The 27747-nt window shown below is 44.3% G+C and overlaps 1 protein-coding gene across 1 annotated transcript in view; it reads left to right on the top strand.

Annotated features, from left to right (window-relative positions):
- The first annotated feature begins 14573 nt into the window (after positions 1–14573).
- The window catches only part of LOC308676567 (thyroid hormone receptor alpha-like), a 367592-nt gene continuing 354418 nt past the window's right edge, over positions 14574–27747 (top strand). The window contains exon 1 of the mRNA XM_081342444.1: positions 14574–14654. The gene's annotated coding sequence lies outside the window, so the exon portion shown is untranslated. The remainder of the gene's footprint in view (positions 14655–27747) is intronic.

Genomic DNA, 27747 nt, shown 5'->3' on the forward strand with positions numbered 1-27747 from the left:
ATCCCCTGTCGCGGCTTACCGTCAGCCCGCGCCACTAGTCGTATGTTCATTCAGCAGGTGTTTCGGCTGCACGGCCTCCCTGATAGAGTCGTCTCTGATAGGGGGGCCCAGTTTACAGCCCGCTTCTGGCAGGAGTTGATGCATGCGTTGGATATCAAGATTTGCCTCTCGTCCACGCATCATCCTCAAACTGACGGGGGAACCGAGAAGGTCATCGGTATTCTGGAACAATATCTGCGCTGCTACGTCAGTCTGCAGCAGAACAATTGGGTGGACTATCTGGCCATAGCTGAGTTTGCATTCAACAATTCGCAGCACACCTCCACACAGATGACACCGTTCTTGGCCAATGTGGGATATCACCCCCGGTTTTTCCCCCTTTCTCCCGTGGACTCACCGGAGCCGGCAGCGAACGACTTCATGGCAGAGTTACAGGCGATCCATCGATTGGTGCAACGTCAGTTAGAGAAGGCCAAGGCCGATTACAAAAGGTTTGCTGATCGGTCAAGACGGGATACGCCTCCACTATCGGTGGGAGATCGGGTCTGGTTGTCCACCAGGAACCTACCGTCAACACAGCCAGTGAGAAAGTTAGATCACCGATATTTAGGACCGTTCCCAGTCGAGGCTGTCATCAATCCGGTCGCCTATCGCTTAACTCTGCCACGTTCCCTGCGCGTGCACCCAGTCTTTCATCGGTCTCTGTTGGTCCCCGAGCAACCGGCCTGTCCACTCCGCCGAGCGGAACCTCCCCCATCAGGACCTCGTGATGGAGACAGCACCCCCGAGTACGAGGTCGCCAGCATCAGGGACTCCCGTTGGCTGAAAGGTCGTTTCCAGTACCTGATTGAATGGAAAGGTTACGGACCAGTGGACTTCACCTGGGAAGACGCAACCACCGTTCATGCCCCTGCGTTGGTGACCGCTTTTCATGAACAATTTCCATCCCGACTGCATCCGGATCGGCAGACCCGGGGGAAGGGCCCTGCAGTGCGGGATAGTGTTGTGATTCAGGGTCAGCCTGTGGGTTCGGCAGTTGGGTCGGACGATTCAGAGGAGGAGGAGAGGGGTGTTGGAGACCTTGCTGATGATGGCCGTGGGGCTCCGCAGAGCCCTCAGCCAGGCCCCTCCCATCTGGTCACGACGCAGACCCAGCTGTGTGAGCCTGACAGCGTGGATGAAGATGACCCACAGCTGGCCCTGTTCAAGGACGCCCGACGCAGGAGGCAGTCAATCAGGAGTAAACAGAGGAAGGCAATGAGGTACCTCGGAAGGAGGCAGAGAGAAACCACGCCCTGAACTGTTTAAAAGGGGAATGTGTGGGAGGGCTGGTTTGCTGAAGGCAACCGTTTGAATAGCTCCTGTTTCATGGTTCGTGTTTGCTCTCTTTGCTCTGTTTTATGTTAATAAATTTGGCAGGCTTAGTTCCAGCCTCTTGCCGTTTTGTAAAAGGGGTTGTCCCTGCCTTTTCTGCAGTGCCAGTAGTAGGCTGGTACAGAACAGCCGCATCTCTCCAATCCTCCGCCGCAGCTCTCCAAACCTCAGCTCTCCAAACCTCCGCCGCCCCATTCTCTCAATGGGACTTTTTTATTCGCACTTTTTCCCCAGAACTGCACATGGTGGAGGAGGACTGGGAGCCGCAGGAGACGGCTTAAAGAGCCTCATGCGGCTCCGGAGCCACAGGTTGCCGACCCGTGACCTAGTACAATGGAAGGGATACTCGCTGTCTGAAGCCACTTGGGTAAAATCTAGCGTTGTCAAAGCTGACAGACTCATCAAAAGGTTTTACAAGAAACACCCCAACAAACCGAGAGATAGTCCCTAATATATGCTTTTGTTTACAGGATCTGTCCTTTTTGTAAGGGCGGGGCAGATGTCAACGCTGCTAACCTCTAATATTCTTGCTTTGACAACATATGGAGATGCAGCCTTTTTCTTTAACTTGTGTGTTACTCGAGTTAGAATTAGATGATACTGGGGGGGAGGAGGAAGAATGTGTATGGGAATTAGTTAGACATAACAATATCGTAGTAGTGTATGATTCAAGGTTGTTTGAAATAAGAGATTATAAGAAATGGGTTGGAGAACTGGAGGGAAAGTCTGCATTTCAAATCAATTGGAGAATGTGATTTATGACTGTTAATTAGAGGAGGGAATTGTGCTTTGATAGTATGTGTTCAGGGGAGGGGAATTCAGATTTTGGCTTCGACCATGTACGTGCCGATGCTATGGTTCTCAAATAAAGATTCTTTAAGGTAAACAATGCCTCAAAGTTCTTTGAAGAGTTTCATCTTTTCTAACCATGACACAAGTGCGAAAGACTCCAGCACGCCTTCCCTCTTATACTCAGGCTCTTAAGGGGATACATGCACCTGCTGAGTCATTTGTATGATTGCATCATCCACTTTACATTACATTGCATCATTACACAAGCTGTTTATCCTTTAAATAATTATCCTGAAACTCCTCCCATTTAGAGCTAAACAGCTGTTAAACCAAATGCTGTTACATTCATGCCTGCTTGCATTTAAACACTTAGTCAACATATTGGCTTGAACAATTGAACAATTTGTTTCTGTATACATTCCTGCCTTTTACTGGAGTTCATTATTGTGTCCTTCCATTTACCCTTTTCTACATGAAGTAATGATAACATTGCTTCATAATTACAGGGTTCATACCTTACACTATATGCTCTAACCCAGGGGTGTCAAACTGAATTTCATTGAGGGCCGCATCAGCATTGCGGTTGCCCTTGGGCCAGGTGGGTGTGGCCAGGGTGGGCGTGGTCTGGGTGGGCATGGCTAGAGTGCATGTGGCCTACTGGGTGGGCATGACCAGCTCTACATCATTCGTGTCAAGGGTGCCTATGGGGGCCTGGGCAGGAGTGGGAGAGATCTGAAGGTCTCTGGCAGAAGGAGATGGGACCAGGGCAAGTGCCAAGGCATAGGCCACTGGAGGAGCCTCACTGTTCCTCTCAGGCCATGGTGGTGGTGGTGGGGGCTAGATGGTGGCACGGAGGTCAAATGCCCAGCCCAGCCCTCAACCACCAGTGGCACTAAGCCCAGCCCCACTTTCCCAAAGGGGGTGCCCAGCTGCACTTACCTCCTCCTCAAGGCTGCTGCTGCTGTGCTTGTTCTCCTTAGCTAGGTTCTAATGATGGGTATGAGGGCAAAGTCAAGATGGAGGCCCACTCCCTCTCCATGGGAGGAGACCCGGCTTTGTATCCAAAGCTTCCTTAGCAATAGGATAGGAGACCCCCCAGGATAGGCCAAGAGCAGGGGGCAAGTGGATGGTGAAAGGGCAGCAGGGAAGGACTAAGGCAGGACTTCCCTCAGACCCTTCCTTCCTTCCTTCCTTCCTTCCTTCCTTCCTTCCTTCCTTCCTTCCTTCCTTCCTTCCTTCCAGTGGTGGGAAAATATTTGAGATGAGGGAGGGAGAAAAACAGGCAAGAAACGCAGCTGGGGAAGTGTCATCTTTCGTGAGGAATGAAGAAATGCACCATTGCCTGGAAGTGGCCAGCACATGGCCCTCGCCTTCTTCACATATCCGGCTTGGTGGGCTCTGGGGGAGGGGATGCCATGAGGAGCATGAGTCGATGTTACCTAAGCAACACTGCCCAACCCCTAGCCTGCCCAAAGTAGGCAGGGCCATGTGCTGGACACTTCCAGGTAATGGTGCATTTCTTCATTCTTCACAAAGGGTGATACATCCCCAGCGCGAGCCCAGGGGGCAGGGCCGATGCGGCAGAGGCTGGTCCGTTGCTGTTTCCAGACGGCCTTGTGGAGGTAAGACAATGCGTTTCAGCATAGATGGCCACTACAAAATTGTACATTGGCTCCCAGGTGACCTGGGCCTGGGCCAAGGCAGCGGGGGCCAATCTCTCACTGTTTCCAGGATGGGTTCGAGGGCCACATAAAACCACTTCGTGGGCCGGATCTGGCTCCCGGGCCTTGTGTTTGACATGTCTGCTCTAACCCCTTTTGCTGTGAATTGATCAGGAGGTACACCTTTATTGCTACGTTCAGACCTCCTTGGGATCACCTGTTCCTGTTTTTCTGTTACTTCTCTTTTTATTTCAGGTCCATCCTCATCTATCCCTGCTATTTCTGACCTGCTATCCTGTTCTTCCTTCATTGGGTTTTGTGTAGCCTCTCCTTCCTGAGAACTAATGCTACTTGTTGGCATGAACACCTCAGTGTTAGCATGCACCCTGTTCCAATTATTCTGCTCTGCAAAACTGGCAGACCTTGAGATTACAACCTTCCTAGTTCCATCTGAAAATCTATATCCCTTGGAACCTGGCTCATATCCTAGAAACCTAAATTTCCTGGCCTTTTTCTGTCCTTTCCTTCTGGTGCCTTTGGGGATATGCACCCAAGCATAACTGCCAAATGTCCTTAGGTGAGCTAATAAAGTTTTCCTTTCATACAACATGAAATATGGAGTTTCATTGATAGCAACACTCCATACCCTGTTTACTAAATAGTTGGCTGTTTTTATGGCCTCTCCCCAGTACGTGTTACTCATTCCTGCATCTGCCAGCAGTGAGTCCTTCATGGTCTGCAATATACCATTTCTCCTTTCAGCCACACCATTTTCTACTGGTGTGTAAGGGTTTGTACATCTATGCTTTATGCCTAAATTTCTCAACCACCTTTGGAAATTATCAGACCTGAACTCTGTTCCCCTGTCTGTTTGCAGCTGGCATACTTTATGGCCATAACTTCTCTCTACAAAGTTCACCCATTGCCTAAACTGTTGTAGAATTTCAGTTTTGCTCTTTAATAAGTAGCAGAACCCAAACCTGGTGTAGTTATCTACTAAGACTAGTATGTACCTAGCTCCTCCAAGAGAGGGTGCCATAGGTTCAATTAAATCATGCACTAACTGCAAAACCCTGTTAGTTTTCCTCGTGCTTTTCTTACTTACAAGATACACACTAGACTTTGATTCCTTGCAAATAGGACAATCTAAATACGTATTGCATTGCTTAATGTTAAATCCCTCAGCTAGGTCTGGCATCCTATGCCGCACTTTAAAACTTGCATGTCTTAATCTTCTGTGTAATAGATGTACACCGTTATCATGCTTGGGAGTGTTTGTGCACAACCTTCCTGCTGCTTTCTTAGTACATACAAATTATCCTGTTTAACACCTTGTGCACAAATCCTCCCACCTTTCCTTATGGTGTATTGACCCTTTACAAACAGTATTTCATACCCCATTTTGTCCAAGCTAGAAATAATGAGTAAATTATGGTCTAACTCTGGCACATGTAATACATTATCCATTTCTCCTATATCAGTTACATAAACTTTACCTTTCCCTTTAACAACAGACTGTTGTCCATTTGCCAAGCTAACAAATGTTTGTTTAGCTGGTCTTAGGTTTGAAAACAATTGTGGGTCATTTGCAATATGCTGACTGGCCCCACTGTCCAACAACCAAGTGTTTTTCTCAGTTGAAGTTGCTGCCAGGGAAAATGTTGGTTGTTTCCTCCTCTCAGGGTAGCGTCTCTGGAGATGCTCTGTAGAACCACACGTGAAGCAGCGTTTCACCACACAAACTTTCTCAGCTACTGTGCCGGCACCCTGGGAGGTAGCAATTCTAGGTTTGGACTGTGTGTTGTGGTCACCCTCTCTCTGCTGCTTTTCCAGACGTTTCTGTTCCTCTTCCAGCAACTGGCCAGTCAAATAACTCATGGTTAAGTCCTGCTCCTGCATGGACTCTAAACTGGTCATTAGGACGTCCCATGAATTGTCCAATGAACTGAGCACCACATACACCTTCTGTGACTCAGTAAAAGCCATCCCTCTTTCCTCTAATTCTAGGAATGTCTTTCTCTTGGACTGCAAATGCAGAGACATCCTCTCTCCTAGCTTTAGCTGTGCCTTATATAGCTTTCTTGTCAGCATTACTTCGCTGCTTGCAGTCTCTCTCACGTACACACTGCGCAAAGCTTCTCAGCACTCCTTAGCAGACTGGAGACCCCTCACGTGTATCAGCTGGCTATCCTCCAAACTCAGGATTATGCTGGCCAATGCTTTCTCATTCTTTCTCCAGTCCCCATCATCCAGGGCTGCAGGTGGATCAACAACTATCACCCACAACTCCTCTCTTCTCAGGTACATCTCCATTTTCAGACACCAGGAGAGGTAGTTTGTCTCATTCAGACGAGATACTGCAAAATCTCCTCCCATTACACTGATGGAAGCCATGTTGCCTGCTTCTTCAAACCACTACAAACCACCACAAACCATAAGCCTCAACTCCTCTGGCTCTGGTTCAAACTCTCACTGGGTTTCTTCTCACTCTGGGCCCATAATCTGTCAGAGCATGCACAGTCTTATTGTGCTGAGGTAACCCAGAAGTAAATACAGTAAACAGTGGTTTGTAATAAATGGTGGTTTATCACACACTATCTACAAATATACACTAGAAACAAAATACATACATGTGGTAGTTCAGCAAACTCCAACACACAGCAGTTACAGGGAACGGACAAGAGAGAGAGACTCCAGCACACCTTCCCTGTTATACTCAGGCTCTTAAGGGGATACACACACCTGCTGAGTCATTCGTAAGATTGCATCATCCACAGGCTCTTAAGGGGATACACACACCTGCTGAGTCATTCGTAAGATTGCATCATCCACCTTACATTATATCGTTGCATAAACTGTTTAGCCTTTAAATAATTATCTTGACATAATTCTTTTTATTTTTTTTAAAAAATGGCTTTAGTATGTGAATTATATAAGTAATTAATCTGTAGCAATAGGAATAGGACTTGGTCTGCTGAGTGGTATTATGTTGGTTCCTTACATTTTCAGCTTTCCAGATTTATCACCCCCTTTAAAAAGCATAAAACATCTAACCTTTCTAGAGTTGTTCAGCATGACATAACTCTTTCTTTAGATTCCAGAGCAGGGGTGTCAAACTTGCAATGTCACATGACGTGTTGTGACATATCATGACTTTTTTTCCATTGCCGGCAATGGGGTGGGCACGGTTTTGCTATGATGCATCTCGTCCGCAGGCCAGCAGTTTGACACCCCTGTTCCAGAGAATTCACCAAATAGTTTTTTAAATTTAAATATGCTTTATATTTTGGTTTTGCAGTTCCTTGTTTACTTATATGTTTTGCTGCTTTGGTCATTCTGCTTTGTTTTCCTAAGACCTGGTTTACTGATTTTTTTGCTGTGAGACAAGCAGTATATTGAAACAGTCTTTTGGAACTTGATGCCTTCCAAATGTATTGGATTATGTTGTTGGGAACTGCAGTCTAACATTTCTGGAGTGTGCCAGGTTAGGGAACCCTGTGTTAGATTCATGCTTATTTTGGATTATTAAGGAGCATAATCTGTGATGTGAGAGCCACTTTGGTTAGTGGTTAAGGCATCAGGCTAGAAACTGATAGACTGTGAATGGCACAAAGCCATCTGGGTGACCTTGGGACAGTCACACACAGGGCTTTTTTTGTCATAGAACGCTCAGAACGGAGTTCCGGCACCTTTTTTGGATGGAACCTTGTAGGGTATGCAGGGAGGGTTGTATGACATGTGTGAGTTCCGGCACCTTTTTCTTTTACAAAAAAAGCACTGGTCACACACACACACACACACACACAGCTCTAAGATGCAGGCAAGGGCAAACCACTTCCAAAACACTCTGTCAAGTAAACTGCAGGGGCTTGTCCAGGCAGGTGTCGGGAGTCAAAAACTGACTTGAAGGCACACACAGACAAACAAAAATAAATAAAATATATCTGTGAAGTGCTTTCCCCCAAAGCCCCTGCCTTTGCATTAAGAAGGTGAACTCAAAATTGCTTTTAAAGCAAATAAAGTGTCCCATAATTGATCTTTTGCTAAGAGGAAACCATATGCTGGATGCTGCAAAGTTTCCTGTTTGTTAATCTAGTCCAGACATGTCAAACTCGTGACGTCACGTGACGTCGTGCAACATATCGGAGCTTTTTCCCCATTGACGGCAATGGGGTGGGTGTGGTTTCCCGGTGATGTGTCTGGCCCGTGGGCCGGCAGTTTGACACCCCTGATCTAGTCTATACAAGGGATGCTGTTTGTAGCATATTTTCTTATAAACCTAAACCAGTATTCTGCAATCTGTTGCTCTCTTTACTTGATGAAGTAGAATTCCCATCATCCCCATCAAAATTAGGCTGTTCTGTATGCTGATAATGCTGCACTGATATGCTGCAGTGCTTATACAAATGAAATAATTTTAGTTAGGAGAATTCTTTGAAAAATATAAATGTTCTTTAAGAAAAAAACATTGAAGCAGGAAAGTTTCAGTTATGACAGTGAAAATGTTCACTGGGTACAGAAAGTGGTTGTTTAGTGGAAAATCAATATTAAAATATCAGGAAAAATAAAGATTTAGTATTATGGAAGATAACAGCTGGAATCTGGAACTGAAGTATTCTATGTTGCAGCATTTTTTTGCAGATGTTATTTTTTAAAATGTCCTAATTAGGAACTCAAGTGACTGAGTTATTAAATTGGAAGTAAAATGGAGCCACTAATAAATAACATAGTTTATGCATACTACGGGCTGCCCACAAAAAACAGAACTACCGTATATACTTGAGTATAAGCCGAATTTTTCAGCCCACTTTTTGGGCTGAAAAATCCACTTCGGCTTATACTCCAGTGAACAAAAAAAAAAGAACTTACCGAGGACTTGCACGCGCGACTTGTGTGTGTGTGTGTGTGTGTCAGACCCGCAGGAATGGCTAGTAAAGGTGGCGGCAGTCCGGCATTTGCGTTTCTCTGTGTGTCAAGCCCCGTGGGCCCAACACACAGGAGGGGGGGACGCCGCTTCCTTACCAGCCATTCCCGTGGGTCTGACACACGCACGCATGCATGAGGGGGGAAACGCTGGACTGCCGCCGCCTCTTCTCTCCGCTGCCTGGCCTGAACAGAGGAGCCGAAGGGAGCAGCTCTGCAAGGCTCTGCCGCTCCCTTCTCTCAGCAGCCTGGCCCAAACGAAGGGACGCCCCTTCGTTCGGAACAGGCAGCGGAGAGAAGGGGCGGCAGAGGCTTGCAGAGCTGGTAGAGGCGGCGGCAGTCCAGCGTTGTTTCTCCCCCTCGTGCGTGCGTGTGTGTGTCAGACCCACGGGAATGGCTGGTAGAGGTGGCGGCAGTCCGGCGTTTGCATTTTTTTGTGTGTCGAGCCCCGTGGGCCCGACACACAGGAAGGGGGGGAATGCCGGAATGCCGCTTCCCTACCAGCCATTCCCGTGGGTCTGACACACACACGCACGCACGAGGGGGAGAAACAACGCTGGACTGCCGCCGCCTCTACCAGCTCTGCAAGCCTCTGCCGCCCCTTCTCTCCGCTGCCTGTTCCGAACGAAGGGGCGTCCCTTCGTTCGGGCCAGGCTGCTGAGAGAAGGGAGCGGCAGAGCCTTGCAGAGCTGCTCCCTTCGGCTCCTCTGTTCAGGCCAGGCAGCGGAGAGAAGAGGCGGCGGCAGTCCAGCGTTTCCCCCCCTCATGCATGCGTGCGTGTGTCAGACCCACGGGAATGGCTGGTAAGGAAGCGGCGTCCCCCCCCTCCTGTGTGTCGGGCCCACGGGGCTTGACACACAGAGAAATGCAAATGCCGGACTGCCGCCACCTTTACTAGCCATTCCTGTGGGTCTGACACACACACACACACACATACACACGCACGAGGGGGGAAACAACGCCGGACTGCCACCTCCCTAGCAGACCTCCCCTGCGGGATGTGCTGCCAGGAAGCTGAGAGAAGGGGGCGGCGGGGCTTGCAGAGCTGCTCCCTTCGGCTCCTCTTCGGGCCAGGCTGCTGAGAGAAGGGAGCGGCAGAGCCTTGCAGAGCTGCTCCCTTCGGCTCCTCTTTGTTCAGGCCAGGCAGCGGAGAGAAGGGGCAGCAAAGGCTTGCAGAGCTGGTAGAGGGGGCGGCAGTCCAGCGTTTCCCCCCCTCATGCATGCTTGCGTGTGTCAGACCCATGGGAATGGCTGGTAAGGAAGCGGCGTCCCCCCCCTCCTGTGTGTCGGGCCCACGGGGCTTGACACACAGAGAAACGCAAACGCCGGACTGCCGCCACCTCTACCAGCCGTTCCCGCGGGTCTCACACACACACACACACACACACACGCACGAGGAGGGAAACAACGCTTGACTGCCGCCTCCCTAGCAGACCTCCCCATTCCTGTTAGAAATGGATCCCAGTACTTCTAATCCTGCACCAAAACAAAAATGCAGGTCATACGAAGCTGCTTTCAAACTAAAGGTTGTGTCAAGAGCAGAAAAAAGCAATAACAGTATTGCAAGTAGGGAATTTGGTGTTGATGAAAAACAAGTGAGGGAGTGGCGGAAAATGAAAGCTGACTTGGAAAAGATTCCAAAGGCAAAAAAAGCTCGACGTGGTTTAACAACTCCATATGGGGCTCTAGAGACTGAATTGCATAAATGGGTTATGGAGTGTCGTCAAAATGGTTACTGCGTAACACGCATGGGAATTCAAATGGCTAAAGATGACAAATTAAAAGCACCAGGCATTGAAAATTTTGTTGCGTCAGCAGGATGGTGTACTGGCTTCATGAAGAGGTATGGCCTATGTTTGCGGCAAAGAACAAAGATTTCACAGAAGTTGCCAAAAGACCTTGATGAAAAAGTAATGTCATTCCATTCATTCATCATAAAACAAAGAAAGATCCATAACTATGACCTGGGAGATATTGGGAATATGGATGAAACACCTATGACCTTTGATCTTCCAAGCAACAGAACCGTGGCAAGTTTGGGAGACAAAACTGTTTTACTCAGAACCACAGGTAATGAGAAAAACCATTTTACAGTCGTTCTGTCATGTTTGGCTAATGGAACTAAGCTGCGGCCTGTCATTATTTTTAAAAGAAAGACCTTGCCTAAAAAGGTCAATTTCCCACCACGAATTACAGTGCGCCCACATGTTAAAGGCTGGATGGATGAAGATGGAACAAAAAAGTGGCTGGAAGAAGTTTGGAATGGACGACCAGGAGCAGCCTTAAAGAAAAAACCATCATTGCTAGTTTGGGATATGTTCAGAGCCCACACATCTGATGACATAAAAACATTGGCAAAGTCTTCTCAAGTTACTTTAGCCGTTATTCCAGGTGGGCTTACATCTGTATTACAGCCCTTAGATGTGTGTTTAAATAAACCTTTCAAAGACCGTGTGCGAAAGATGCGGTGCGAATGGATGTCATCTGGTCAAGCCCGACTAACAAAAGGTGGAAATATGATGAAGCCTGACATAGAACTGATAGCAAAGTGGGTTCGTGATGCATGGGAAGAGATTCCAGAGGACATGGTGAAGCACGCCTTCAAGAAATGTGGCATAAGTAATGCTATGGATGGCAGTGAAGACAGTGCTTTGTATGAGGACGACAGCTGTGATAGTGATGACTGCGAACTCTGTGACAATGTATATGATGATAACCTCACACCAGCTACAGCTGAAGCTCTGTTTGGAGATACAGATGAGGAGGAGGAATCCAGTTTTGAAGGATTTTGATGCTTGTGTTTTAGCTTGGTTGCTTATTGAGTTAAGGTTTTTGTACATGTAAAGTTATTGTTAATACTTTAATGTTATATATTGTTTTTGTTGAATATACTGATAATATATTGTTTTTGTTGACCCTCTTTTCCACATGCCTCAATTAAAGCAATTTTATTGTTATCTACCTGTATTTTTATTTTTGAAATTTACCGTGAGCTGCTGCATTTCCCAGCCTCGGCTTATACTCGAGTCAATAACTTTTTCCAGGTTTTTTGGGTAAAATTAGGGGTCTCGGCTTATACTCGAGTCGGCTTATACTCAAGTATATACGGGTATATAGGCAAGAAAATGGTAAGTGAGCACCTGTCCAGCCTAGACGAGTTCAAATCACCAGGACCAGATGGATTACACCCCAAGGTTCTCAAGGAACTGGCAGACGTGATCTCAGAACCACTGAACTATATTTTTCAAACATCCTGGAACACTGGGGAACTACCAGAGGACTGGAAGAAAGCTGATGTAGTTCTCATATTCAAAAAAGGGAAAAAAATAGATCCAGGAAACTACAGACCTATCAGCCTGACCTCAATACCTGGGAAGATTCTGGAAAAGATAATCAAGCAACAAATCAGCGAACACCTTGATGCGAACAAAGTTATCACTAAAAGCCAACATGGGTTTGTTAAAAACAGATCATGCCAGACAAACCTTATTGCATTCTTTGACCAAGTGACAAAACTAGTGGACCAGAGGAATGCTGTAGATATAATTTACTTGGACTTCAGTAAGGCATTTGATAAAGTAGATCACAACCTACTTGATAAGATAGAAAAACGTGGGTTAGATAGCATCACCATCAGTTGGATTCGTAGCTGGCTGACAGGCTGTACTCAGCGTGTGGTCCTCAATGGAACTGCATCTACATGGAAGGAAGTGTGTAGTGGGGTGCCCCAGGGCTCTGTTCTGGGCCCAGTGCTCTTCAACATCTTCATCAACGATTTGGATGAGGGGATAGATAAGGAACTCATCAAATTTGCAGATGACACCAAGCTGGCAGGAATAGCCAATACTCCAGAAGATAGGCTTAAGATACAGGAGGATCTGGACAGACTCGAACACTGGGCACTATCTAACAAAATGAAATTCAATTGTGAAAAAAGTAAGGTTCTACATTTAGGCAGGAAAAATCAAATGCACAGGTATAGTATAGGTGGTACCTTGCTCAATAGTAGTAACTGTGAGAGAGATCTCGGAGTCCTAGTGGACAATCACTTAAATATGAGCCAGCAGTGTGCTGCAGCTTCCAAAAAAGCCAACACAGTGCTAGGCTGCATTAACAGAGGGATAGAATCAAGATCACGTGAAGTACTAATACCACTTTACAATGCCTTGGTAAGGCCACACCTGGAATACTGCATCCAGTTTTGGTCACCACGATGTAAAAAAGATGTTGAGACTCTAGAAAGAGTACACAGAAGAGCAACAAAGATGATTAGGGGACTGGAGGCTAAAACATATAGGGAACGGTTGCTGGAATTGGGTATGTGTAGTTTAATGAAGAGAAGGGTGAGGGGTGACATGATAGCAGTGTTCCAATATCTCAGGGGCTGCCACAAAGAAGAGGGAGTCAAGCTATTCTCCAAAGCACCTGAAAGCAGGACAAGAAGCAACGGATGGAAACTAGTCAAGGAGAGAAGCAACCTAGAACTAAGGAGAAACTTCCTGACAGTTAGAACTACTAACCAGTGGAACAACCTGCCTCCAGAAGTGGTGAATGCTCCAACACTGGAAGTTTTTAAGAAGAGACAGGACAGCTATTTGTCTGAAATGGTATAGGGTTTCCTGCCTTAGCAGGGGGTTGGACTAGATGACCTCCAAGGTCCCTTCCAACTTATTATTATTATTTTTATATATACTTTTGAAAATTAAGGAAAACAAGACTTTTCAGAAAATCCCAAACCACTTGTAAGCATCCAGAAAAAAAGTATCTTCACAGCGGTTGGTTTGAGAGGAGAAAAGAGATGAAAGGCTTCAAAGAACCAGAGGTCAGGTGAACAATATGCAATTCAGTGTTAAGTCTGTGTCAGAGCTGTTGAGATACAAATTTTTAAGAAGGAAACTGGGAAAAAAAATCAGCATATCTCCCCCCTTCCCTCCTACACCAACAATGAAAAAGTGAAAATGGAAAGCAGGGAATTGTCCAAATTAAGTTCCTGGCAGCTTATAGTAAGTTGACCACCTGCTGCCGGCGTCAACTTCCCTCCGCCCTGTGAGTTTCCACAGAGAGGGCCTCCTCAGGGTGCCACCGGTCAGAGAATGTCGGCTGGTGGCCCCCAGGGGGAGGGCCTTCTCTGTGGGCGCCCCGGCTTTATGGAATCAGCTGCCGGTTGAGCTCCGGATGGCAGCTGACCTTCGCTCCTTCCGACTCGACTTGAAGACCTACCTATTTGAACAAGCCGGCCTGGCCTGATGGGGGATGCGTTGGGGTTTTTTTTTTATTGGGGATTTTTTACATTTTTCTACTGTTTTTAGTTTGGGCTCGTATTTAATTCTCTTTTTAATTTTTGTAATTTGTATTTTTATATATGCCCTGTTCACCGCCCTGAGTCCTTCGGGAGAAGGGCGGTATACAAATATAATAAACTTAAACTTAAACTTAATTATCTGACAGGGTTTAAAAATTGGAGAAGATGCAAGCAGTGTCAGCATTGCCTACAGTGGTGTTTAAGAGTTTGTGAATCCTTTAGAAATTTCAGTATTTCTGCACAAATATGACCTAAAACGTTATCCACATAAGCCCTAAAATTACATATAGAGAACCCAAATAAACAAATGAGTAAAAAAAAATACTTGTTAATTGATTCATTGAGGCAAGTGATCCAAAGCTACATATTTGTGTGTGTCAAAAGTATTTGAACCTTTGCTTTCTGTAACTGGTGTGCCCCTTTTGGTCAGCAATAACTGCAATTAAATGTTCGGGATAACTGTTGATCAGTCCAGCACATCGACTTGAAATAATTTTAGCCCATTCCTCCTTACAGAACAGCTTCAACTCAGGGATGTTGGTGGGCTTCCTCACATGAACTTTCTGCTTCTGGTCCTTCCACAAGATTTCTGTACGATTAAGGTCAGGACTTCAACTTGGCTATTCCAAAACATTAACTTTCTTTCTTGAAGCATCTTTGGTTTTGTGATTTGTATGTTTTGGGTGTTGCTTGCTGCATGACCCACTTTCTCTTGATCTTCAGTTCACGGACATATACCTTGACATTTTCCTGTAGAATTTTCTGGTACAAATCAGGATTCATAGTTGTGTTAATGATGGCAAGCCATCCTGATCTGTAAGCAGCAAAGCAGGCCCATACCATGATATCCAGCATTTTCACAGATGGGATAAGGTTCTTATGTTGGAATGCAGTGTTTTCTCCAAGCAAAATGCTTTTCATTCAGGCCCAGAAGTTCTATTTTGGTCTCATCCATCCACAGAACATTCTTCCATTAGTCTTCTGGCTTATCCATGTGGACGTTTGCAAAATGTAGAAGGGCAGCAGTGTTCTCTTTGGAGAGTAGTGGTTTTCTCCTTGCAACCCTGCCATATACACCATTGTTCACCAATGCAAGAGTGGCCTTTAGTTCCTTGGATGTTACCTTGGGGTTCTTTGAGACCTCCCAGAGTATTACACACCTTGCTCTTGGTGTGATCTTGATTGGTCAACCACTCCTGAATAATGGTGTTGAATTGCCTCCATTTATACACAGTCTTCCTGACAGTGGACTGGTGGAGTCCAAACTCTTTGGAAATAGTTTTGTAATATTTTCCTGCCGAATGAACGGATGACCTTAGAGGTTCACATACTTTTCCTATACACAAAACCAGTTTGGTTGCCAGAGGCAGCCGACATCACAACCTCATTATTCAGCCATCTCCCCATGATGCTGACATGGACAAAGCAAAGAGGAGAGGAACCCATGCAAATAGGAGCAGCATGAAAATCATCAGCTGCAGAATAAAGAGATGCAGAGACTAGGCACTCTGTTTTTACTGTAGAGAATCTGGGCATATAGTGAGAATCTGCCCTACCAGGCACCAGAGGAAAGGAGAAAGACCCTCCCCTGCCTTGGGACCATAGAGCACCGCCCTGAACGCAGACTCCAAGAACAGGGAAATGACAACAGCTCCTCTCACAAGGGCTCACAGGAAGGGCTATTCAAACATTAAAGAGAGCTCAACACCAAGGTACATTGCTGAAAATCTATGTTGAGTTGACCCTACCCCATTGGTGGGAAGACAAAGTTGCAGCTTTAGTAGATTTAGGGGGCAATGGCCAACTTTATAGACTTTGCAACAGTTAAAGCATTAGAGATCCCTGTAGTGTCTGATTACACACACCACGACCCCACTGCAACTGTTGCCTAACATACTGAGCTTTTAACCCTGTATGTCACAAGACACTTTCTGATAATATTGGGATCAGAGTGTCTAAAGCTTCACAATCCTATGATAGATTGGGAGGCAGGAACCCTGTCTTTTACTGCCCCAGCTTGCCACCTTCACCATGCCCAGACAGTAAACCCCTCGTTCTAGCTGGCAGTAAGCCCCAAGAAAGGAAATTCCAGGCTACTCAGCAAGTATGCAGATTTCGCAGACATATTTTGAGAGGAAGAAGCAGCAGTCCTTTCTCCACATAGAGACTACAACTGTGCTATAAACCTGATCCCTAGGGCTAAAATAACTGCTAAGAGACAGTGTCCCATGTCAGCTAAAGAGCTATCAATTTTGAAGCAGTATCTGGACTCCAACTTGCAGAAAGGCTTTATTAGACCTTCAAAATCCCTGTCTTTACTGCCTACCTTTTTTGTGCCCTATAAACAAGACCCAGGCACCACAAACCCAAACAGTGAAATTCCCTTGAGGATTGTTCACAACTACAAGTTCCTCATATCAGACTTGCTGGGTAGGTTGCACACATTTTTACCAAGTATGATCTTTGCAATGCATGCAAACTTATTAGGGTCAAAGAGGGCCATGAATTTTTTAACTGCATTCATAACCAGATACAGTAAGTTTGAATACACCATCGTGCCATTTGGACTCAATGCAGTGTTTTCAAGATTTATGAAGCAGATTTTTTCTGATGTGATTGACACATTTGTGGTGCTTTAGCTGATGACATTCTGATCTACTCTGAAGATGAAACTTAGCATGAACATGATGTGCAGGAGGTCTTGAATAGAATGAGGGGAAATCACCTTTTTGCCAAATTAGAAAAATGTGCTTTTGACTTGAAATAGCTAGATTTCTTGGGTTACTGCATTTCCACAGATGGAGTTCAAATGGACTCCCAGAAAATCCAAGCAGTGCTTGACTGGCAAACTCCTTGCACAGCTAAGGATGTTCAAAGTTTCTTAGACTTTGCGAACTTTTACAGAAAGTTTATCCCGCACTTTGCACATAATGTTAAGCCCCTAGCACAGCTGTTATAAAAGGAGTCAAATTTGCTTGGACAGTTGCTGCACAGCAAACTGCACTTGAAGAGTTAAAACAACTTTTTGCACGTTAGCCATCCTTCAACACCCCCATCCATCCAAGAGATTTATTGTCCAGACCAACTCCTCCAATGTGGTGATCTCTCTTACAAGAGGAGTTGGGGGAGGGGACCACTTTTTGCCTTGTGTGTTTTTCTCAAAGATTTTGACTACTCCAGAACAGAACTATGACATTTTTAACAAGGAGTTGTTAGCAGTCAGATCAGCTTTTGAACAATGGAGAGACATTTTTGTGAAAGTGCATGTTGGCCCAAATAAGTTAATATGAATCATAAAAATTTAGAAATGCTGCAACAGATTGAGCTGCAAGTGAGATGGAGCCAATTTTTTCCCTACTTTGTCTTTTACATCCAGTATGTCCCAGGCTCAAAAAAATCTGATGCCAGACGTGCTGTCCTGTAAACCAGAGTAGTCACAATTGCACCAAGCCCCAGTAGTAGTTACCATTTTACAACATGTACCTGCGCAAGTGACCACTGGAGTGTTAGGAGCAACACAACCACACCAGGACTTAAATCACCAGGATCAAGGCACAGCAACTTCTAGACCACTTCTTGTGGGCCCAGATGGATGACCTCCAGGGGCCCCAACCAGGTACTATATCCTTGTTTTTGATGGGGGGGGGACATTGAAGCACATGGGCAAGAATAGTGGTGCCTCCACCTTTGAGGGAAGATGTTTTGCAGCTTTGCAACAATAACCAGACAGCAGGGCATGGGGGAGTGTTCAAAAAACTACAGAATGTTAAGAGACTTGGCCTAAAATGGTAACCGACATCAAGGGCTACCTAGTATCTTGTCATACCTGCAGAAGGGCTAAATCCCACCATCAGAAGGCAGCAAGGGTTTTACAACCACACTCTACTCACCAACCCACCCACCCCCACACCAGCATACAACATCTCTGGATATTATTACTGATTTTTCCCCAGTCCATGACTACACATCCACATTAGTTGTAGTGGATCTTTTTACCAAGATGGCTCACTTCATTGCTTGTAAAGGGTTGCCCACTGAGAAAGAAACAGCTCAAGTTTTTTGGACCACATCTTTTGCTATAGAGGCATGGTGACCAGACTGGTCTCAGGGTCAGTTAATTTGCCTCCAGGTTTTTAAGGGCCCTGTTCCAACTTTAGAATGTACAAATGAGCTTAACATCAGCCCACCACCCAGCTACAAATGGTGAGGCAGAGAAGACTAATCAGATGCTCCAGCAATATTTAAGATGTTATTGCACCTACAGCCAAGACAACTGGCACTCACTACTACCATTGGCAGAATTTTCATGGAATAACTCTCTCCACACATTGATTGCTATGACCCCCTTTCAAGCTTTGTATGGCACACATCCCAGAGTTTTGCCAGAGAACCCAAGGGAGGAGGGCTTCATCCCAGGAGCTCTGGATTTTCTGTAGGAGCAGCTTGCAGCCCAAACCTTGTTGAAACAGTAACTAAACAGGGAAAGCAGTTGTACAAGAAGGCTACAGATGCCCATTGACAGGATGAGCCAAATCATCTGAAGGAGAAACAGTCTGGCTCTCTACCAACTTTTTGGTCTCTAGAAGACCGTCTAGGAAGCTAGCTGCAAAATTTGTGAGACACGTCAAGGTCATCCAGCAGATCAATCCCATTGCATTTTGCTTGCAGTTACCTACCTCTATGAAAGTGCATCCAGTCTTCAAACAAAAGGAAAAAAACCCAGTCCAACCTATCAAAAACAGTAGGAATGCAAGTCAAAACAGGCAAGAAAATGGTAAGACAACACCTATCCACTCTAGAGTTCAAATCACCAGGTCCAGATGGATTACGCATCCCAGGGTTCTGAAGGAGCTGGCAGACGTGATTTCAGAAACACTATACCATATCTTTCAAAGATCTTGGAGCACCGGGGAACTACCAGAGGACTGGAAAAGACCTGAGGTGGTTCCCATCTTCAAAAAAGGAAAAAAGATGGATCCAGGAAACTACAGACTTATTGTTGTGATTCAGTGTCAGCCTGTGCTCCCAGCAGCTGAGTCCGATGAACCTGAGGAGGAGGAGGAGGGGTTTGGAGAGCCTTTGGTGTCAGAGGGAGGCTCTGATGCACTGCAGGACTCTCAGCCTGACCCCTCCAGTCATGTTCCTCATGAAGCTCAGCTGTGTAAGTACAAGGTGTTGGACTCAGAGGAGTCACAGCTGAATCTGTTCAGAGACACTAGAAGCAGAAGGCAATCCAGCAGAGCAGAGCAGAGAAAATCAATGAGGCAACTCAGTGAAAGGAGGAGAAGGCAGTGAGAAGCCACGCCTTGGGACTGATAATAAAAGGGGAAGGTGTGGGTAGGGCTGGTTGCTGAAGGCAACCGTTTGGAGACATTCTAAGAGAATCCTGGTCTGTTCTTGCTAATCTGTTTGACTCTTGTTTGTTAACTCTTGTTTGATATTTTGAATCATTTATTGAAGGAAATATTCTGTTGCCTTTTTGTTTGAACTGTAAATAAATTTGGGTTGGGTTTTTCCAGCCTATTGATTGTTTAAAGGAAGAAGGGGTTGTCCCTGACACACAAACAGGGCCGGTCGTAGGCTGGAACAGAACACCTATCAGCTTGACCTCAATACCTGGGAAGATTCTGGAAAAGATTATCAAGCAACGAATCAGCAAACACCTAGAGGCAAACAAAGTCATAACCAAAAGCCATCATGGGTTTGTCAAAAACAGACCATGCCAGACAAATCTTATTGCATTCTTTGACAAAGTGACAAAATTAGTGGACCAGAGTAATGCTGTGGATATAATTTACTTGGACTTCAGTAAGGCATTTGATAAAGTAGACCACAACCTACTACTTGATAAGATAGAAAAATCTGGGTTAGACAGCATCACCACCAGATGGATTTGTAACTGGCTGACCAACTGCACTCAACACATAGTCCTTAATGGAACTGCATCTAAATGGAGGGATGTATGCAGTGGGGTACTTCAGGTTTCTGTCTTAGACCCAGTACTCTTCAATATCTTCATAAACAATTTAAATGAGGGGATAGAAAGGGAACTCATCAGATTTGCAGATGACACCAAGCTGGCAGGAATAGCCAACACTCCAGAAAATAGGTTCAAGAGCCAGAAGGATCTTGACAGACTTGAACACTGGGCCCTATCTAACAAAATAAAATTCAGTGGTGAGAAAAGTAAGGTTTTACCTTTGATAAGAAAAACCAAATGCACATACATATTAGGTGGTACCTGGCTCAATAGTAGTAACTTTGAGAGGGATCTTGGAGTCCTAGTAGATGATCACTTAAATATGAACCAGCACTGTGTTGCAGCCACCACTCTAGACTCTAGAAAAAATGCAGAGAAGAGTAGCAAAGATGATTAGGGGACAGGCTAAAGAATGTTTGCAGGAATTGGGTGAATCTAATTTAATGAGAAGAATGACTAGGGGTGACAGCAATGTTCCAGTATTTGAGGGGCTGCCATAAAGAAGAGAGGGGGGGGTCAACCTATTCTCCAAAGCCCCTGAAGGCTGAATAAGAAGCAGTGGATGGAAACTAATCAAGGAGAGAACCAACCTAGAACTAAAGAGAAATTTCCTAACAGTGAGAACAATTAATCAGTGGAATGGCTTGCCTTCCGAAGTTGTGGGTGCTCCAACACTGGAAGTTTTTAAGAAGAGATTGGACAGCATTTGTCTGAATTGTATAGGGTCTCCTGCTTGAGCAGGGGATTGGACTAGAAGACCTCCAAGGTCCCTTCCAACTCTGTTATTTTGTTAAGAAATGAAAGAACTGGGAATAAAAGAACAGATTGTGTTGACTTGATGCTTTTCCTCCATAAATTAGTTTGCATTTGCTACAATTAATCATCCAAATATATAATTACAGCTAAGCATCTATATACTGTAGCTATGATGAACTAGTATTGTTAGTGTATTATATAAAAATGTTTTATAGCCAAGGAATATGGTAAAGAACATGTCCACGCAACCTTAACCTTATTCCACAAAGGTATATGTTCACTTGAGTGCACATTCTAACTATGTTTCTCGTATCAGCATTACAAGTAAAGATGCAGAGTGAGAAAAGCACTTCTCCCAGAAAGGGGAACTGAATCTATTTTCCTTTGCTATGGTGCACTTTTTAAAATGGCCCATTCAGGTATCCTTTTTACTCTGTTATATGCACTGCCTTCCTTTCCTTGTAAGTCCACAGACCATACACCAAGTTGTGCTTATTTAATCAAATTTATATGGTCACTCATCTCATGGAAAGTGACTCTGGGCAGTGTACATTAATCCAATTAAAAAGTAAATTTATCCATTGGCCTGTACTGTAGATTTGGTTTTATGCTAAGCATACATGGATACTGATGATTATATTTGTAAGTTCCTAATAGATTTATTTAGGTTTAATTTTTACATATAATAAACATACTTTTCTTTGTGTTATTCATATGAATTTTGTGTGTAATATACATAGTTGCTTTGGTAGCTAAATGTTTTTTCTGAAATAATGAAGTGTGAATGCAATATACTGTGTTTCCCTGAAAATAAGATCCGGTCTTTTTTTTTTTGCCTCCAAAAGAGGCACCAGGTCTTATTTTAGGGGGCTGTCTTTTCCACTCACCTCCAGCACCGACAACCCCGCCCAGCTGGTCCACTTCTTCTACAACCGAAGGAACAGCTTCATTCTGCAGCTGAGAATGTAGCTCCAGCTTGCATTTCACCATCAGAGGCCTTTCTGGAAGGCCTCTGCAGCTGAGAACCAAGCTGTGGATTCAATCCGTAGCTCAGTTCTTGGCTGCAGTGGCCTTTCCGGAAGGCCTCTGACTGCAAACTGCAGGCCAGGGGATGCCGCAGAAGAAGTGGGCTGTCGAGGAGAGGCAGGCTGCAATGGTAAGTGGGTGCAGAGCGTGGGGGGCAGCTCCACCCCCACCCTAACTTGATTTTTAGGCGTGTGCCTCGCCCCAAAACTAGGTCCTATTTTTGGGGTAGGTCTTATATTAGGCCCAACCCCAAAAATCAAGCTAGGGCTTATGTTTGGGGTAGGGCTTACTTTCGGGGAAACACTAGTAATCAAGGTGTTAGACTAGGAACAGAGAGACCCAGGTTCTAATCTACCCTCGGCTGTGGAAAACCACTGGCTGACCTTTGGTCAGTCATTGTCTCTCAGCCCAACCTACCTCGCAGAGTTGTTGCTGTGGGGAAAATTACGAAGGAGCATTATATATGCCACTTTGAATAATGAAAGGTAGGACACAAATACTGGTTTCAGTAAATTACATTTAATGCAGCTTTTATTCAAATACTTTTGAAGCTTTGATTGAAAACTATATTGTTGTATGTGTAAATAACAATTTAACAGCATCCATTTCCCTTGCATAGTTTTGATTTTAAGGTGGAAAAGCATTTATTTATTTGTTAGTTTATAAAATTTATTGGCTGCCCATCTTACAATAGGGTAACTCTGGTCAGCTTACAGTTACATCAACACTTAAAACTATAAAAAGTTAAAAACAAACATTAAAACCAAAAACACATGGGAAGGATGGGTGTCGAGTTGGGGGGGAGTTGGGATCTGTTATTAATCAACCACCTCCACTATGCTGTTCCCCCATTGGGACCCCAAGCCAACTGGCAAAACCATGTCTATAGGCCCTTATGAAAAGATAGGGTTAGGTGACTTCCGGTGACGTTGTGGACTAGGCGAGTGGGTGAGGAAAGTTCTCTTTCCCCCCCCCCCCAGCTCGATCTCTTCGCTGATTTGCAGCCAAACGTGGCCGTTGCCAGCCCCGGAGAGGCTGGTAAGGAAGAGCGGATGCGCTAGAACGTGGGGAGCAGTGCGAGCTCTCCGACGATTGTTGCGCGGCTCTGATCCCAGGGCAAAAAGAGGACCCTGTAATGGCAGCCCCAATACTACGACGCCACTAACTTGGACACTATCAACTGTGCAGTGCGGGCGGATAAGGATAGTCTGCAAGCCCCGACAAAGAATTTTTTTGTTTATACTTGGCTTGGAGATCAGCTTTCCTCAGGGGAGGAGTGGAAGCTTCGGAGCGGAGCGGCAGTTGAGCTAGTGATTGATGGTGGCGAACTTTACTTTTGCTTTCCTTTGGATTTAAAAACTAAGTTGGATTCTGGACTTTGCGTTCTGTTTTGAGGGGCCTCTCCCTCTTTTAGTTGGCTTTTCTCCTGACTGCTTTATCAAGCAGCTGTTTGGCTGTGCAAGGTTCTGCTGAACAATTAACAATTAATATCTTGTTGGTTGATTAGTTCCTTTATATTTTTGCTGATTCACAGTCGCATTTGGAGTGTGGAATATGCCTTTCACTATTTGAACTGGAATAGTAGCACTTTGAAGAAGGCTTCCAATTATTGGAACTTTTTGGACTCTGCTCCTTGATTTACACTGATTTTTTTTTCTTTTCCTTAATTGATTGATATTAATAACTAGACATAAGATTTTTTGCTTGTATCTCTGGATAAATTTATTACTTATAAGTATTTTGGCTTTACAGTTAGATGAACTAATCTAAATAACTATTAATTTGGTTAATTAAACCCATAGGGGGAGGGGGAAGGTAGCAAAAAGAGCCTTGGTGGAGCAGTGGGCTAATGCCTCCTTAAGTAACACCAGCTGCCTGCAATTAGTGCAGGTTCGCATCCCACCAGGCTCAAGGTTGACTCAGCCTTCCATCCTTCCGAGGTAGGTAAAATGAGGACCCAGATTGTTGGGGGCAATTAAGCTGACTTTGTAATAATGCCGCTTGGGGTGTGTGTGAAAGCCCTAATAAGCAGGCATATACATAGAATGAAGGCTACTGCTAAGCTTGTAAGCCGCCCTGAGTCTTCGGAGAAGGGCGGGATATAAATGGAATTTTAAAAAAGGGGGGGGGAGGAAAAGGAAAGGAAGGGGGGGAAAAGGGGGATTACTATATTGGATGTGGGTAGTATATAACTTTTAAAAAGGGTTTGGAGGCCTTATGGAAATGTCGAGTTCCTCTGCAGCAGTTAAACCAAAAAAGGGTTTTACAACGCCCCCTACATCACATAGAGTGATTGAAAGTATGGCAGCTGAGAAGGCTCCATCCCTCCAGGGGATTCAAAATTTATTATATTCTATGCAGGAAACGATGGTACGGAATCAGGAATCTATGGCAAAGGATTTAGTGGAGTTAAAAAATGAAGTGGGGGATATGAGAGGCAAGATACAACAATTAAATATTCAATTTAAGGAGATACGGGCAACTTTGGAGGAGCATGATGGGAAAATTCAAGAATCAGCAACCAAGATTCAAAATGTGGAAGGGAAAGTGGAAAGGGTTGAGCTTAAGCAAATAGTAATTAACAGGGAGATGAAAGACAAAATTATTAAATTGGACATGGAAAGATCCGCATTTCTCTTGAGGTTTCAGAATATTGGTGAGGAATCTGGTGAAAATTTGCTTGAAGTGATCTCAGGAATTGTGGTGGAGATGTTACAAAGAGAGGCTGAAATGGTATGCAGAGATATTGACGAATGCTTTCGGGTGTACACTTCTTATACTAGGAAATTTAAACTCCCAAAAGAAATATATGTTAGATTTAGTAAAAAGGCGCTTAGGGATGAAGTGTACCAAAAGTCTAGAAGCCAGACCTTCTCTCATGCTGGGAAGCAAATCATTGTGTTAAGACAATTACCCCGTAGGGTCAGAGAGAGAAAGCAGAAATATTTGGCACTGACATCTGAACTTAGAAGATTAGACGTAAGATATAAGTGGTTAGTTCCTGATGGTCTCTCGTTGACGTGGCAAGGCAAGAGAATTTGGTTGGACACCCCCCAAGATGCACAGGTTTTTTTAGCTAATGAGATCAAACCTTCGGGAATAGAGTCTGGGGATGAAATGGGAGTGAAGGAACCAGAAGGTGGTGCGACAGGGGGAAGGGTGGATGATGTGGGGAGCGGGGGAGACAAAGAGGAAGAGGAGAAGTATCAGAGAGTGACTAGACAGACCACCAGGGCAAGAATGGCGGAGAAATGAAAATGGGCGATGTATCTTTACATTCAGTTAATGTTAATGGTTTGAACTTGCCAGTTAAAAGGAAACTTTTTTTTCAAAATTGTTAAAGTCGGGTGTGGATATAGTGTGTCTCCAGGAAGTGCACATTAAAAAACAACATGAAACTGTTTTGCATTGCCCTAAATTAGGTAATTTATTTGTGGCCTTAGCAGATAAAAAGCAAAGGGGAGTGGTTTTTTATGTCAAACAGTATTTGAAAGCTAAATTAATTTATCAAGGCGAAGATGGGAGAGTTTTAATGATTGAAGTTGAGATTGGTTGTCACAGGGCACTGCTGGTGGGGATATATTCCCCGAATGGAGCCCAAAAGCAATTTTATGAAAGGCTATGTTATAGGTTGGGAGATTTGCAGTATGACCAAATTTGTATAATAGGTGATTTCAATGGGATTATCAATAAGGAGATGGACTATAATTGTGGTCAGGAACAAGGGGTTAGGCGGCTGATAGACAGGCGGATACTCCCCCAAATTTGTGACAAGATGAGGGAAGAGCTTGGCCTTCGAGATGTTTGGTGGGAGTTGAACCCAAATGGGAAGCAATTTACTTTTTTTTCTACAAGGCATAGATCTTGGTCACGTTTGGACATGGTGTGGATGACGGCAGAGATAAGATCTTTAGCCACTGTGGAAATACAGACTAATTTTTGGGCTGATCATAACCCCATAGTGGTGGTATGGGATGAAGGTAGGATTGGGAAAAGGAGAAGGTGGACCCTTGATGTAACAATATTAAGAGATATAGAATTTCAGCAGTTAATTAAGAGAGAGATGTTTTTAGGGAGAACGATAATGAGGAGACATCGTTACAAATCCTTTGGGATACGGCGAAAGCTTATATGCGTGGGGTGGCAATAAAATTTATCGTGAGGAAGAAAAAGGTTAAATTACGAGAAAGGGAGGAGTGGGTAGAGAAATTAAGAGAAGCGGAAGGGGACTTACAATCACACCCATTAGATCGAAGTTTGGGAGAGAAGGTTGATAGAATTAGACATCAGATTACGCTATTAGAACAGGCCGATTTGGCCCAGAAATTTCGAAGTGTTAGGCAGCACCATTTTGAGCACGCTAACAAAGCAGGGCGTTGGTTGATTTACCAGTTGAAGAAAGAGAAAGAGAAAAGGTTTATTGATCAATTACAAGATGAGACAGGAGAGATTAGAGTAGATATGGATGGAAAGAAGAGAATTGCACAAGATTTTTTTTCACGTCTATACTTTGGAGAAGAGATACAGGAGAATAAGATCTTGGACTATCTGACTTATGTGGATCCCCCTGTAGTTCCACAAGACATGAGGGAGCTTTTAAATGAAGAGATAACAGAGGGGGAGATAGAAAGTGTGATTAGGAGTCAAAAGACGGGTAAGACTCCAGAGACAGACGGCTTGCCTGCTGAAATTTATAAATTGCTCTTAGAGACTTTGGTGAAATATTTGAAAGATCTATTTAACACAGTTTTAGAGGAAACTGTAGTTCCCAAATCTTGGTCCGAAGCCTATATCACATTAATTCCTAAAGAAGGCACTGATCACTCACAAATTAAGAATTATAGACCTATCTCCCTTTTAAATACAGATTATAAGATATTTGCCTCTATCATGGCTGGGAGACTTAAAAGATTTTTTTTTATTGAAAAGTTTTATCATACATTTTATCTTTAACAAACCCCCCTACCCCTCCCCTATCCCTCCCTCCTTACCCCTCCCCCCTCCCCCCCCGACTTCCCAGAGCTAAGTACAAGGTATAAAAAACAAAAAAAAAGAATCATAAACAACCATATGCTAACAACCGTAAACTCTAAAATCTATCACTCTCTAGCTCATATAGGATAACTACAAACACTATTAATATAAAATATATTAAAAAAAAGAAAAAAAAAGAGAAAAGAAGGGAAGACTTATTCAAATGCTACATGAAACTTTTTAGTCCCATATTTGTTCTGGATATACTCAATCCATTTTCTCCACTCCATAATATAACGTTCTTGCGAACGATCTTTCAAATAGGCCGATATCTTTGCCATCTCTGCCAGGTCAGAAACCTTTAAAGTCCATTCTCCTATAGTCGGCAGTTCCTCCTTCTTCCAATACTGACCTATTAAGAGTCTTGCTGCCGTAATTAAATTCAACATCAACTTAGTGTCCACAACTGTAGCATCTGTAATTATTCCCAACAAAAAAAGTTGCGGACAAAACTTTATCCTCTGTTTGAAAATCTTCTGCATGCTCCACCAGACTTTTATCCAAAAAGCCTTAACCTTTTTACAAGTCCACCATATGTGAAAATATGTTGCGTCTTCGTCCCCACACCTCCAACATTTAGGCTGATAATTCGGATACATACTTGCAAGCTTTTTAGGATCTAGATGCCATCTATAAAACATTTTGTAAAAATTCTCTCTTAGATTTTGAGCTTGTGTAAATTTTACGTTCCTCACCCAAATCCTTTCCCATGTATCCATTGTAACTACTTCTTGAATATTTTGGGCCCATTTAATCATACAATCTTTAACAAGCTCTGTTTCTGAGTCAATTTCTATCAATGCAAGATATATCCGTTTGATATGTGCGGGACCCTGATTTCTAATTTGTTTTATCAAATTTTCATCAGTCATTGTAAAACCAATTTTCTGGTCTTCTTT

Source organism: Vipera berus, assembly GCF_964194415.1.
Source record: "Vipera berus genome assembly, chromosome: W".
NCBI lineage: Eukaryota > Metazoa > Chordata > Lepidosauria > Squamata > Viperidae > Vipera > Vipera berus.